This window comes from Periplaneta americana, chromosome 10 (assembly GCF_040183065.1).
Source record: "Periplaneta americana isolate PAMFEO1 chromosome 10, P.americana_PAMFEO1_priV1, whole genome shotgun sequence".
In the NCBI taxonomy this organism is placed as follows: Eukaryota; Metazoa; Arthropoda; class Insecta; order Blattodea; family Blattidae; genus Periplaneta; species Periplaneta americana.
In genome coordinates this window covers 91,026,371-91,040,688 of record NC_091126.1, presented here as the reverse complement: position 1 = coordinate 91,040,688, position 14,318 = coordinate 91,026,371, and the positions used below count along the sequence as shown (strand labels likewise).

Below are 14,318 nucleotides of genomic sequence, written 5' to 3'. Positions count from 1 at the left end.
AAGTCCCATATAATGACAATTTATTTGCTCTAGCCCAACAGCACCATTCACATGTAAAGTATCAATGGCCAACCATTTAGTTTTAGAAAAAGCTCTTTTTGTAATTACATTCATTTCCATTCTCCATGTAAGATTACGAAATTGAATTCCTGTTTTACAATTTCAGTAATTTGTGTTTTGCCAACGTTAAGCTTGGTGGCTAGCACACAGATACTTAGTTTTTTCTTCTCACTAGTCTTTATAACATCTAATTTCTCCTTTAGTGACAAGTGTTCACGTTTATTAGACATTTTTAATGTTACAATAGCTTCTCTACTTGACTGATAACACTCATATTAATAAAGAAGTCAAAGAACTGTACGTACCAATGAACAGCTGTATTAGTACTTCAGATACAGTATTGTAACTGAAGGTTGAAGCCCGCAAGCACAGGCTGAATGAACTAGAATGTACAGGAATACAATAAACGTGAGATGCAGTGAACACAGGTATAAAGTATTGAAGCTTTAAAAGAGAGAGAGTCACTTGCTTTGTCTATTCGCTATCCAGAAGGTAATTGTACCAAAAATATATTCTTATGACTGTCTGCATCCGTTATTAAGAATGTCTGCTATTGGAAATATTTTTTTTCTATACATCTCTACACTGAATATTTTTTTTCCTTAAGAATGTGTGCATTTCTGTTTTAAAGAGATGTCCGCTATTTAGAAGTGTCCATTATGTGAGGTGTCACTATATTTGTTCCAGTTATTAGTGTTATGGTAAGTGTCCAGTTTTTCAAAATTCAGATTATGGTAAGTGTCCCAGTTTCGATAATTCAAAATGTGGCAACTCTTACTTACTTACTTACTTACTTGTAAATGGCTTTTAAGGAACCTAAAGATTCATTGCCGCCCTCACATAAGCCTGCCATCGGTCCCTACCCTGAGCAAGATTAATCCAGTCTCTACCATCATATCCCACCTCCTTCAAATCCAATTTTATATTATCTTCCCATCTATGTCTCGGCCTCCCTAAAGGTCTTTTTTCCTCCTGCCTTCCAACTAACACACGCATTTCTGGATTCACCCATACGTGCTACATGCCCTACCCATCTCAAACGTCTGAATTTAGTAACATGGTAATATTTAATAATTTGGCAACTCTAGGAAAACTAATTTTTAAAATGACTAGTGACCATTTAAAAGTATTTTTCAAGCAATTGTTTAAAGAAATGAGGCAAGAGAAGGGCAAACCCGCCAAATGTACCTTTAGGGATAATCGATGTTCAAAGTATTTTACCTATAAACAAGATAAGGGCGAAACTGCCAAGGACACGTCTGTAAATAATGATAATTACTTTGTACACTGAAAAACGAATACCTTTATTGAAAATTACAATTAAATGTCCAATTTAATATTCCAACTTAATAGTGATCATTGATGACATTATGAATTCATCAATTTTATGGGAATAATTTGAAAACAGTAAATTAGAAAAAGCAAAGAGCATAGAATGAACTCAATAGTGGTAGACAATAATAATAATAATAATAATAATAATAATAATAATAATAATAATAATAATAAAAATAAATAAATAAAAACACAATCGCACTGTGAGGCAACATTTACAAAGTGTCTGCAATTATTAATAAACAAAAATAAGTAGATGCCTGTCATGTTATTACCCTTGCTATCAAAAGTGGTCTCACTTGTTCTGGGAACAGAAGTGCTAATAATCCATTACATCATCTTCATGAAGATGTTCCTCTGAGTCGAACACTGCTAGTTGCACGTTTTGGTTGCTGATCACGTCATCCAGAAATGTTCTGCGGCACATAGATAAGGAGAGCTTTCAAATCCTTTACTTTATCAGAAGTGAGCTTTATTGGCGTGACAGAGTACCTCTTTGGCAAAACCAGCTGAGAGAGGTCGGCCTGTTCTTAATGCGACATCTGTTCACATCAACACTGGTTACGAGCTTAGAAATATAGGCATTCTGGAGGTCATAATCACCCTACTCCCAGAAATTGCGAAATACAGGTTGCATTTTCTCCATACCTAATGCGTTGAAGCACCCACAAGTACATGGCAGGCCTATACCGCGAACTTGCACATGTCGAGATGTTTTCGTACTAATGTACAATTCACTTTGTTCGTTTTAATCTTTGCTTGTACATTTATCCATTTTTCGACAAGCCTGATGTTTCCTACAATAACCAGATATGCCTGGTTGATTATCATTGTCACCGTTACTCATACTAAGCTATTACAATGTTCATAAATACACGTAATTCCTCACTACGGTTGTATTCGTCTGTGTGGTTGCAACACTGAGACAATGAATGGTGCACGCCTTCAGGTGAAGTGGCGTATTCACCCTTCTCATACGGAGTAATATGAATATTATGAATCTGTCACAGACTACGCAGTTTCTCCAACATTACAAACAATGATAATTTCGATGTAGCAAGGGAGAGCCCGCCAACATCTGCCAGGCTTAAGTTGTAGATATGTGTCTTAAATATTCAGAGGAGTAAAAACAAAAATTCGACCCTTGGCGGGCTCGCTCTTCTCTTACGGAATGCCTCAAATGGAGGCAGTGTAGAGGGGTAAAATAATATTATCTCTAGAAGATAATTGTTACCTCTTCCCCTCACTAAATGATTCACACTACTTTCTATAAGTAAGGACGCAGTATTGTAATGAAATGTAAAAGTTTTTTTTATGAATGTAAAAGGGTTTAACATGAGCAAAAAATACGAATATAAGGGGAAACGGGATGGATTTTTAGCTCTGGGCTTGAATAAATAACGTCATTACAGTACTTTGAAGAACAATTTATTTTACAATGACCAAGTTAGATAAGTACAGTTAAAATTATATTATATAGCAAAACTTCTGTAACTGTGGCCAAGATAAGCAAGTGGGCTATCTTGCAGAAGAACTCATCAGTCCTTTCTAAATGCGGCCAACTAAGACATGTTGCCAGGTTATAACGGTGATCAACATCACGAATTTTACTGTACTTAAGGACAATTTATTAATAGAAAATGGTCATGTTTAAATATATATATATATATATATAATGTCTAATCCTAAAATGGATAGACAGAAAATTAGTTTGACTACTTGAATCATTATTAGTTTTTTCCTAAAACAAATGTGATACCTTCCAAAAAAGAAAAGTATTTCAGTAAGTGAAATGCACTTTAAACATTATATTTACCTCATTTTTCCTAGTTGAAATTTCATAAAAAAACTGACTACGCAAGCAAGAGATGCAATTATATAAATTTTTTATTAATTCTTGTTCTTTCATCTTACTATATTAATTTGTGTACCGGTATCCTTATTTAAAAATTAACCTTAGTCATTTGACTAACAAGCCTTATTAATGGTAACTGTTCATGATTCATTCAGCAGTTAGACCTTAAAATTTCAAAATCAATTTTATAAAAGAAGAATTTAAAACTTCGATGTAGGAGAGGCAGTTTCAAATAAAATATTACTATTGAAGAGATCTGTGTTTGTATCTAAACGATATGCAACAGCTGTTAAATTTTAATTAATCATTTCATTGTCATTATTATAAAATGCGGTTAAAATAGCATTGAAGAGAATAAAACATACTTTCTATCGTTTTGTTTACTTTTAGTAGTCAGTGTTTTCTTTCACAAAAATGCCAATGTAAAAAATTGAATTTGTTAGTGGACTCCTTTTAGCTGTATTCTAGTTGTTTCACTTGAAATGCAATATTGACTCAAGAAAGTTGTTAATTTTTTTAATGAAGTGTATGAGGGATATTCAAATGTAAACGGGATTTTTTTACATACTAATACAATAACGGAAGTGGTTGAACTCAAAGCTTGAAGGCTGCTTATTGTACCTCATTTGAGACAATGTCGGGTGTAGTTGTAGTTCCTTGGTAGCTCAGTCGGTAGAGCGTCGGTGCACTAAGCCAAAGGTCCCGGGATCAATGCCCAGCCCCGGAACAATTTTTCTCTTGAAATTATTCAAGTCTGCTTCACAGGGAACTACACCTGAAAGCCAGATTTGCGTACCTCATTTAATTTAACCAGTTCAGATACACAGCCTGTAAAGTATTACATATGTGTTAATGAAGGTTCCCAAGAACTGGATTATTTTAGGATTACCCATTCTGCATAAAACATTTTATTCGTCTTCTGTTCACATGTTTTGGAGAGGCTTAGCATGGAGAATCCTTTACATATGTGGGCCTACAAGTGCCCTGTTTTACATCAATTCACAACTACTTAGAATAGTTCAGACTCATAAATCGAACATTCTCATCAACCAACAGAGAGTTCGTACCTTGACTTTCATGTACTTAGTTATATTAAACAAAAAATTTCTAACACAGTAATGAACATGTGAAGGATCTTTTAAACTGAGTTCAAAAGCAACCAAGAAATGTTTGAGCAAGAAATAAACTTTTCAAATGATGCAAGGAAGAAATATAACAGTATCAGGAAAGAATACGGAAAAATACTCCCACATAAGTTGTTTGGTTTTCACTTTTTATTAATTAATTCCTGTTTCTATTTGAACATCCTACATATGTCTTATCATAATGAAATGGAATATGTGTACACTTAAAACACACATCATAAAACTTTAATCCCTTTCATCATAAGCACAGCTAGAAACATAATCTGTTCCAGTTTTGGGTAATGTAAATATGAATCAATATTCATAATATAACTCAAGGTATAATGATAAAGGATTAAATGTTGCCCCCATTTAATGTTCATCTAAAGTGTATAGATTATATGCTTTTTAACCACCTCTGTCTTTCTTGCATACATTAAATTATAGGTACCGGTAATTAAACCTTTTAAATACACCATTATGTACATTGCATTTTAATACCACTGAGAATGTGATACATGACACCTAGATGATTTGAACTTATTATACCAATGATATCTACTGCAATTTATGACATAGTATTTTCCCTAAACCCTGCTAGTGCCCAGTGTAGGCTCTTTTAGAAATGTACCATGGTAGAAAAAAAGATTGCCCGGCTAGAATATTTCTAAGTCAAATAAATTAAGCATGACGCATGCCCAGCATCAAAAGTGCCTGTTCGAAACACTTGTCACCACATGACATGTCCATTTGTCGGTCAAAAGTGTAAGAGATAAAGATCGGAAGGCAGTAGGCAGAATGTGCAAGAGAGTTCTTTATAATGAAATTGAATTATTACAATCTTTTTCGAAAATCGTGAAAACATGAGAAAAGACTTGACGGTACAGAGCACCACATTTTTAGAAAGACCAAAACATTGAAAGTTATAGCACGTGACTAAGTCACTGAGCGGCTATGTAAGATGGTTCATGTAAAGTCTCGGGTTAGAATCCTGACGTGGATTTTCTTTTTATTTGTTGTGTCCCCAATGTAATTTTTTCGGTGTTTTCCAAGTGTCTTACTAAATATTTCCAATATTACAATATATATGCAAATAGTCACGCGATGTATATAACATGTATAAGATATAAATATGAATCAGTTTAATCTGATTCATTCTTACCACACAAACTGTCATACAGTATCACATTCATGATATGGTTTGAAAGAAACAAATCTGTTGATTCACTGTGCTTCAGAATGACTAAGGTGAACATTCACTTGAGAGTATTTTCTTTCCTTGTCACTGGCTACAATGTTTCCGACACAAGGCACCATTATGGTGTTGGTCAATCCACAGTTAGGAGGTCAGTTAGATGTGAAAAGAGTTCATGAAGAGATTGCGAAACGACCAATTCCTGGTAGACCACGAGTTTCTTCAGGAAGATAAGATGCAGTCTTAGTCAGGGCAGCGCAGGATAATCCTTTCTTGACTGCCAAGGATTGAAAAGAATTGTCTCATTTTTGGGGCCATCCAGAACAGCTCAAAGACAATTAAGAAGCCGTGGAATCAGGTGTTGTCCTGCAATGAAGATAAAATCTTTGTCTGACAAGCAAGCCGTGGATGAACTAATGATTATGTTTGGTTGGGAAGACATCGACTGGAGAAAAGTAATTTTCTCTGATAAGGTCACACACACTACAACAGACAATGGTCCTGTTCGTGTATATCTCATCACAGGACAATGATAGAACTCACATTATGTGGACACCCGTGTTTCTAAGTGAACACACAAACGTTCATTGTTGGGCTGGATGTGTTATACAGGTGCAGAAATATTAGACCATATCCATGGCGAGTTGAATGCCGCATGCTATGAATATGTTGTGGAAAGCACATTAGTTCCTGGAGACTAATTGTGTTATCCCAAAGGAGTAATTGCATTCCAGCATTATAACCACCCAGTTCAAACTTCCGAGGGAATTCAGAAATTATTTCAGAGAAGGAGGAGAAATTATATATTAGATATTTTCCATGGCCTCCAAAGTAACCAGATCTTAATCCTGTGAAACATGTTTCGCCTCTACTTAAGGAGACACTGCTTTCAAATTGGCCTGACCCACCTCCGAGGTATTTATGCTTGTTTTGATGCTGGTGCTCCCGAATTCCAGGGATAGATAGTTGCATATATATTTTGATATTCAAAGTAAGCCATAAAGCTGTAGTACGCAAAGTGAAACATTCATCTCATCATATCTCAAAATGGAGACTTTTGACTTACTTCCTTATGGCTTCTGAGGTAAGATGTGGTCTTTGCTACATGGGAGAGAATTTACATGTGCAAGGACCTTTTCCATAGACTTGTTCTACCCATGCCTCACAGGATAAATGCAGTTAAGAAAGCAAATGGAAATTGGAGAAAGTACTAATCGCATATATCATCTTTTAATTCTTAATTATTTATTTAAGGAAGGCCAGAACACTTATCCAGCCTTCAAATCTATCTACAGTAGAACTTCTATTATCCATGGTAGTGAAGGTGGTAGAGTGAATGGTTAATCGAAAAAATCGGATAGGCCGTACCATAAAAGGTTTTCATAAATTAATTGCATAATACAGTTTTGTAACTTCCTCCATGGTCTTTTGTTTCAACAAGCTAGGTAATGGATCAGAAGTTAACTAATTTAAGTCTGATTTTCAATTACGGCTTTTTAATGGCCAAGAAAACTCCTTATGACGGCTGTCTGTAGAAAGATAGGAATAGTAGGAGTCTCATGTTGTAGATTTACATACTTCATACACTTTATATTTGTTTTCATTAAATTGTGCATAGTTGTAATTCTTATCTCGTATTTCGATACGAGATGAACCACAGTTTCTCTTTTTCCGGACAACTCAATTACTTTCACATTTTTCCGTGGAACAACATGTTTACTTTTGACACCTGTGGAAGACATTTTGCATAGAAGTTAGATGGTACGACCACTCAAAGAGTAGACCATACAAGGATAAAGATTTGTAAAAAAAAAAGAAAAAAAACACCTCGTAAAAAAATTCCTACTAATATGATGTACAGTACTTCATATTTTTTTTTCAGTAAAAATAAAAAAAAAGCGAAAGAGAGAAAGACAGTCGAATAATCCACCAGTTGATTAATAGTGTGATGGAAAATTGGGGTTCTACTGTATATATGTGTTTTCTTTGTTTTTTAAGATATATCAAATATTTTTTACGTACAAAAAAGTAAGGACTACTCAAAAGAGCCCTATTCGAGCTAAATAAAAAAATAATAATGACAGCTGTGGGATTGGAACCCAAATACACAATGTATCATTTGAGAGCTCCATGCTGTACCATGGCGCTAATAATGTATATCTTGTGGTGGTGATGAAATACTGCAGGTGGAAACTGTGCAATTTGCTGTAGCTTATGTGAACATTGCATTAGGATTTAATAATTTCAACATGGGCAGTCTTTTTGTCCACCATTGTATATGTTATATTATAATATAATACCTTATGTTTGTAGCCATTCATGATTTATATATGGGAACAGGACTTTGATTTTACCCATAAAAAAAACATGAAACTTCTGGATTTACTGTATTGTCATGAATACAGAACTATAAATGCATAATGTAATTCAATGCTTACTTTTATTCATAATATGACATAATATTATAATGAATTTTATGTTTAATGTTACAACATGGATACATATTCTCTAATAACTTTATCATGAATATAAGTTTTTCTCTCCTTGTAGGTATAAAATTTCTGAATGTATCTAAACTCGCTCATAAGAGTGTAATATGCTCTATTTTACCTTTATTTTTTACGAAGTATTAATGATATAGAATTAGGTAACTTGTTACATCACCTGAGCTGAGTCACATGCAGCATACTAATTTTGTACAATGTACACTCTTTCATTTTTGTATTTAGTTATAAGAATTTTTAGGCATAATATTTATAATAAAAGGCAAATTTATATCTTGTTCAATTTACTTTTACTATTATAATCCGTGCTATGTAGACCAGAAAATATTAGACTTTCAGGCAGGTACCGAGCTCAGTAGTAAATGGAGGAAAGATTGGTAGTTGTGATGATGGTGATGGAGGGGTGGTGTTGGTGGTTGTGATGGTGATGATTATTTAATAAACAGCATACAACTTCCAGAATGGTACGTTACAACATTTCATGATCTACAAGAACTGTATTGAGAAATGTTAACTTAAATAGTTAATGTTGACATAGGAATAGAGTTCATCAATTTCGTTTTAGTGATTCTTGAAAACACTGTTCAAAAGATAATTTAGTAGATTACATGAGAATTTATTTCATTCGAATTAACCTTCCTATAACAAATCTATTTAAAGATCATTCTCATAGTTTAACAAGAAAATGTGTGTGAATGTGTAATCGAATATGTTTATACATCTTGATTACACAACTTTTAACACTATATCACTTCGGAATATGTATTATATGTCTTTCTCCTGTTATAGACACACAAAAACACATCCAAATGAAATACTCAACACACAACTCAATTTCAGAACACACACACACACACACTTTGACTCCACATTACACTACACAAACACACTCCCACAGGAAACAAAACAAAAGGCGCCAAGACCAGCAACAACCAGTTCTGAATAAGGCCCATAATAGGCCGAAACATGTTAACTAGATACGATAGAATTTAACACGAGAAAGACATATAATACATATTCCGAACAAATATGTTTGCTTGATGTAAAAGAAGAATTGCTGTAACTAAAGCACGGACTTCATTGCCGATGGCAGTAATGTTAACAGCAGTTGAAGCAGTGGATGTACTGTTCGTGGATTCAGAGCAGTATACAGCGCAGAGAGTTGTGGGAGGGGGAGAGTTATTGACAGAGTGCCATCTGCTACATCAGTAGGTGTAGATAGAGAGATGCGTGGAAGACAAAGTAGCAAGCTGTTATATTTATAATCAGCTGAAATGAATTATTATAAATTGTATTTCAGTGTAATGGTTTTATTTGTCACTTGTTTATATCAAGTCAATTTATCTACAGTACAGTATATCTATTTTGTGTTCACAAGATTCTCAGTGTACCACTGTAGAAAAAACAGGGCTTCAATTTATAAACGAAATGGGGATATTTTCATTTCAGTATTTCTTACTTCTATTACAATAAATAACAAGAATTTTTTTTTTAACGTGTCAAAAGAAAATTTTCTTCGTCTGTCACTTAAAATCATTTTGTATTCTGAAAACCTTCTTTCCACATCACAAGAGGTGACTGGTGCAAAATGAAAATATGAGATATCACAAGAATCGATAGAACAGTAGGTCTCTTTGTTATGCAACAAATCACCTCTTATTTCACAGAATGCTGAATATCCACAGTTGTTCGTCAACACAACTCTAAATTTCTCTTGTATATCTGGCACATATCAGAGGTTGTCTTGCTTTACACACACTTTGAAATACAATGTCAATAAGTAGGAGCACATCTGACATTTCTAGAGTTGATGATTCTAACTGCTAGATAACTGTGGGTACATCTTCGAAAACATTTTTTATAATTAATAGATCTTCATAATAAGTGTGTCTGTGCATGTTTGTCAGGCAATAACACTCCTACAACAACATTACCAATAAACCTCCCTTCCATATCTGTCGATTCGTCTATAGATACCCAAATGTTCGAGTCTGCGACAGAACTTCTAATGTTGTTGAGAACACACACACAGTGTAAGTTTGTACACTGAATTCCAGTTGAAAATATTTTAGATCACCATTGACAAAATGCCCACACAGAGCATTAATGAGTGATAAATTATGGACAGTTTTCATGTCATATTATCAAGACACCTTGTCTTGTCTGCTGTATGTCTTGATGCCATTGCACTAAGAGTCATGTTTTAAAGAAATCTAAAATAATATTTTGAAGTGTTTTGAAAGAGTAGGAGGTAGTATGAACTGCTAAAGCTACATGGAATTCAAGATATCTTATCCTACTCTTGAAAGTTATGATTTAATTGTAAAATAAATAGATGAAATCAGGGTACAGAACGGAAAGTATAACTATGGAGATTAAGATTCACATTAATCAGAAGAAATCATTTGTTCAGTATATCCCATTATGCTATGTTATGGGAAGAAATTTTCAGTTACTTCCATGAAACATAAACAAACATACTGGTAGTCTATAACCCATGATGATGTTATTGGCATTAATAAGAAAGATGACCATTATAAATTATGTAATTATTTTAAAAAGAATTTTTATGATAATGGTGACCAGGAAAATTGAAAAGGAAAAAAAATGATTTACAGTGGTAATGGTGACAATAGTGAGGTGATGATTATGGCAATGATGTTAGCAGTGACGATTATTATTATTATTATTATTATTATTATTATTATTATTATTATTATTATTATTATTATTATTATATGGGCAAAGAAAGGGCTGAATAATTACAACCAAGTCGTAGTATTTCATCTTGCTTAAACATTAATTATGTGATGTTTTCATTCGACCTTGAAGCATATGTCTTACACTTGTAGACACGTTAATGAATATAAAGTCCTGTGTATGTATAAAGTGTCGGTAGAATTTAGAAAAGTCCTTAGAATCTGACATTTTCTTTTAACTTAATTTGTTCAGTCATGGAAATCCAAAAGTTTCTTCTGTATTAAAATTGTTTTGCTGTCAGGGGTTATTACGGGGTCCTGTTCTCATACCCTAACTTTGACGTTTCTCAAGACTACAGTATTTACTCTTGATACATATAAATTTTACTAAATCTCTTGAATTTACACAGACATTCCTACTGTATATTACATTACTTTCGCATTTGTCATATTGATGAAATTATATTGTGATACCTTATTTTCTTATGTCCGGAAAACAGTTCTCTATATGTCCTCCTCCATACAGTTCTAGTACTTGTAAAGTCAGATACATAAATTTGTTTCAGTGTTGAAGAAGTGATGAATTTATCACTATTTTTAACACTTAACTCATTTTTATATGCTTAAATTCTCATGATAAATGTCTTCATATGCTGCTGTCAAAGCTTTCTTTTAACTTTAACAATGAAACATTCTTACAGATTGCTTATTGTTTTAGACTGAAACAAATTCTTCCATTAACATAATGGAATTTAGTTACATAAAAATGATGCAAATTTTTATTGTAATTACTGGGTATATTTATAGAAAACATTAGTACAAGTAAATTAAAGATTCCTTTAAGTCCTTAAGTACTGTATTTCATATGAACTAATTTTGAGAAAAAAGAATGTCACACAATATTCTGTAACATAGTCATTAGTTGAAGACCACAAGATTTGATACTACATTGTTGTAAATGAGACTTACAGTTCTAGATTCTAACTTTCTTCCAATTACGTGCTCCAATAATTATATTTCGGCATTTTTTCTGTCACGTTATCTTCCTATCTGGTTCTTGGTTTTCTTTTGGATCAACTACCCTGTGGATTGGATAGAAACACTTTCTTTTCTGGTCTTGGTTCCTACACTCTTTCTAATTATTGTCCGGCTCATTGCAAATGAAGAATTTTGATGAATATGATAAATCTTGTTCCTTTAACAGATACCGGTAATATAATTAGTTATTATACACAACTTTCCTTCCATTATTCACTTCGACAGGTCCATATATGGTAATCCTTACTTTCGTTTTAAATAAGCTTAAGTCTTTTAAAACAGAACCCTTGTTTCTGATGCATGTAATACTAATACTAACATATTTAAAGTTTTGTAAATTCTAATTTTACTAAGGAGAATTACAGTAAAACACTAATGTTTAAAAGAATGTCTTGTACAGCTTAGATATTGCTAAGGAATCTAGATAGAATTAAACGACAAAAAATTATGTAGAAGTTAATTCTTGTGCCATTAATCATAAATGAAACTTTCACTCAAGTGTAGTATTATTATTTCTAGTTGGTAAACAATGTAATACACGAATCTACAGCAGGACCATTGTTGCACAAATGCTGTAGGTTTAATTTTTAACGGGTGTAACAAAACTCAGTTCAGTTTATTTGAAAATTGTCTATTACCGATACTACAAATCACATCCAGAAGATGACTTGCTGTTTGGATATAAAGAATACTCATAGCTCAATACACTATCGTTCACTTCTATGAAATCTACATAGCTTACTTAACTTCTCAACATAACCAAGTCCACACTGAAGTATTTGTTATACCACAGCACCAGTTTTCCTGTACCATTCTTATATATGTATTCCACCTGTTCCATAGGCCAATTATGAACAGCCATCTTGATCTCATCATCTTTCCCGAACCTCTTGTTCACGAAGAAATTTCTTCAGGTCCAGGAAGACATGGGAGTCACTTATTTCAAGTTACGGACTGCAGGGAAAATGATTCTATCAGTTCCTAATGGATGAATCAGAGCAGCTCCTGTGTGCGACTTGTGTCATGACATTGTGAACAATCATACAGAAATACGACCCTCTCACTGAGCAGGTGGCATTTCTTTTTGTGTATTGCACAACGAAGTTTCGTCCAGAGCCTCGCATTACCTATCTGTATTGATTGTAATTCCATTAGCAAAACTCTCTTTCAGTCTCAGAAAGCAGTAACATGACTTTTCTGATGGCAATATCTATTTGAAATTCTTGGCTTTAAAGGAGCCATTGTACTACTGTGGTATGGCGTTTTCTTTGCTTTCACTCCAAAACAACAGATACCAACTATTGTTGTTTGTGGCTATCATTCAGCTTTTTACTAGAGAACCTTCTGTTTTGACGATTTTTTTTCGTTCATTATGTGTATCGAGATCTTGAATGATTACCTTATCGTGAAAATAATGTCTCCCTTCATTGAGTTTCCTTACCTATTTTCTTACCTTTCCCATCACTCATTGTATTTTGTCCATAAATTTCATAAATCTGCCAAAGAGTACTGCTGGACAAATAATTCCCATGTTCAAAAAACTTATTATTACTGACCACATTTTGCAGTCAGTGTACCAGTTTTAACATGATTGACACGTCCTACAGTTGAGACCAAATTAAACAAATCCTTCCGAAATTGCGTCTGCAGCTTGTACTTGAGTAGGGGAAAACAATTATGCATGCACATGTCTGATATCTCAACATGTGTAAAAAAATATGCATGATCAATACATACTTTCTGGATGCACCTAGAATGTGAATTCTCTTTCCTGTTTTTTTTATTAAGTCATTACTACTATAAAAACTGAAAAACATTTTTATTTTAATATTATCTGACATAGGACTGACTCTTGTTTCTATTTGGCTTCAAATTTTAAATGTAATCTATTAAAGAGAATGTACATCTCATTTTTAAACTGAGTTTCGTAAATGGCTGATATAGACGGACATCAATATACATTTAATATATCAGTAGTTTAATCACATATGGTATACACTTTTAATCAAGTACAAATTTCGTTTTTAATTACATTTCTGTGACGGTGATGGCATGAGAAGGACTTGTACATATCAACAAACTTTCAGAAACTTTATTCCAGAAAGTATGTGTACCTAAGATTCTAATCCTGTAATGCAGCAATAAACTATTCAGTTAACATTAACACTTTAGATGTGGGTACAGGAGTGTAAAGTAGGCCTGCATATTGTAACAAAATATTATGTAAGGATACTTCAGCAAATGAAAAAGATTTTAATGTATTTCATAAAAAGCTAAAAATTTGGGTGCTATTTATAATTTTTGTTCTTACTCCTCAATAAAAGAAAAAAACTTTTAAAAGTTTCATAAAATAACATACACCATTTTAGTTAATGACATATTTCCTTACAGAAGAAAAATAGTAATTAAATTCTATAAAATTAATTTAGAGTAAAAACTAACTACTATTTTCTAAAGAAAGCCTGTTTTATACAATATTATACAAGACATTGACAATCTTTCTTATTG

The 14,318-nt window shown here is 33.1% G+C and overlaps 1 protein-coding gene across 13 annotated transcripts in view; it reads left to right on the top strand.

The window, feature by feature from the left end:
- Nucleotides 1–14,318, top strand: part of Cadps (calcium-dependent secretion activator 1) — a 942,652-nt gene that overhangs the window by 707,665 nt on the left and 220,669 nt on the right. The gene's annotated exons all lie outside the window — the stretch shown is intronic.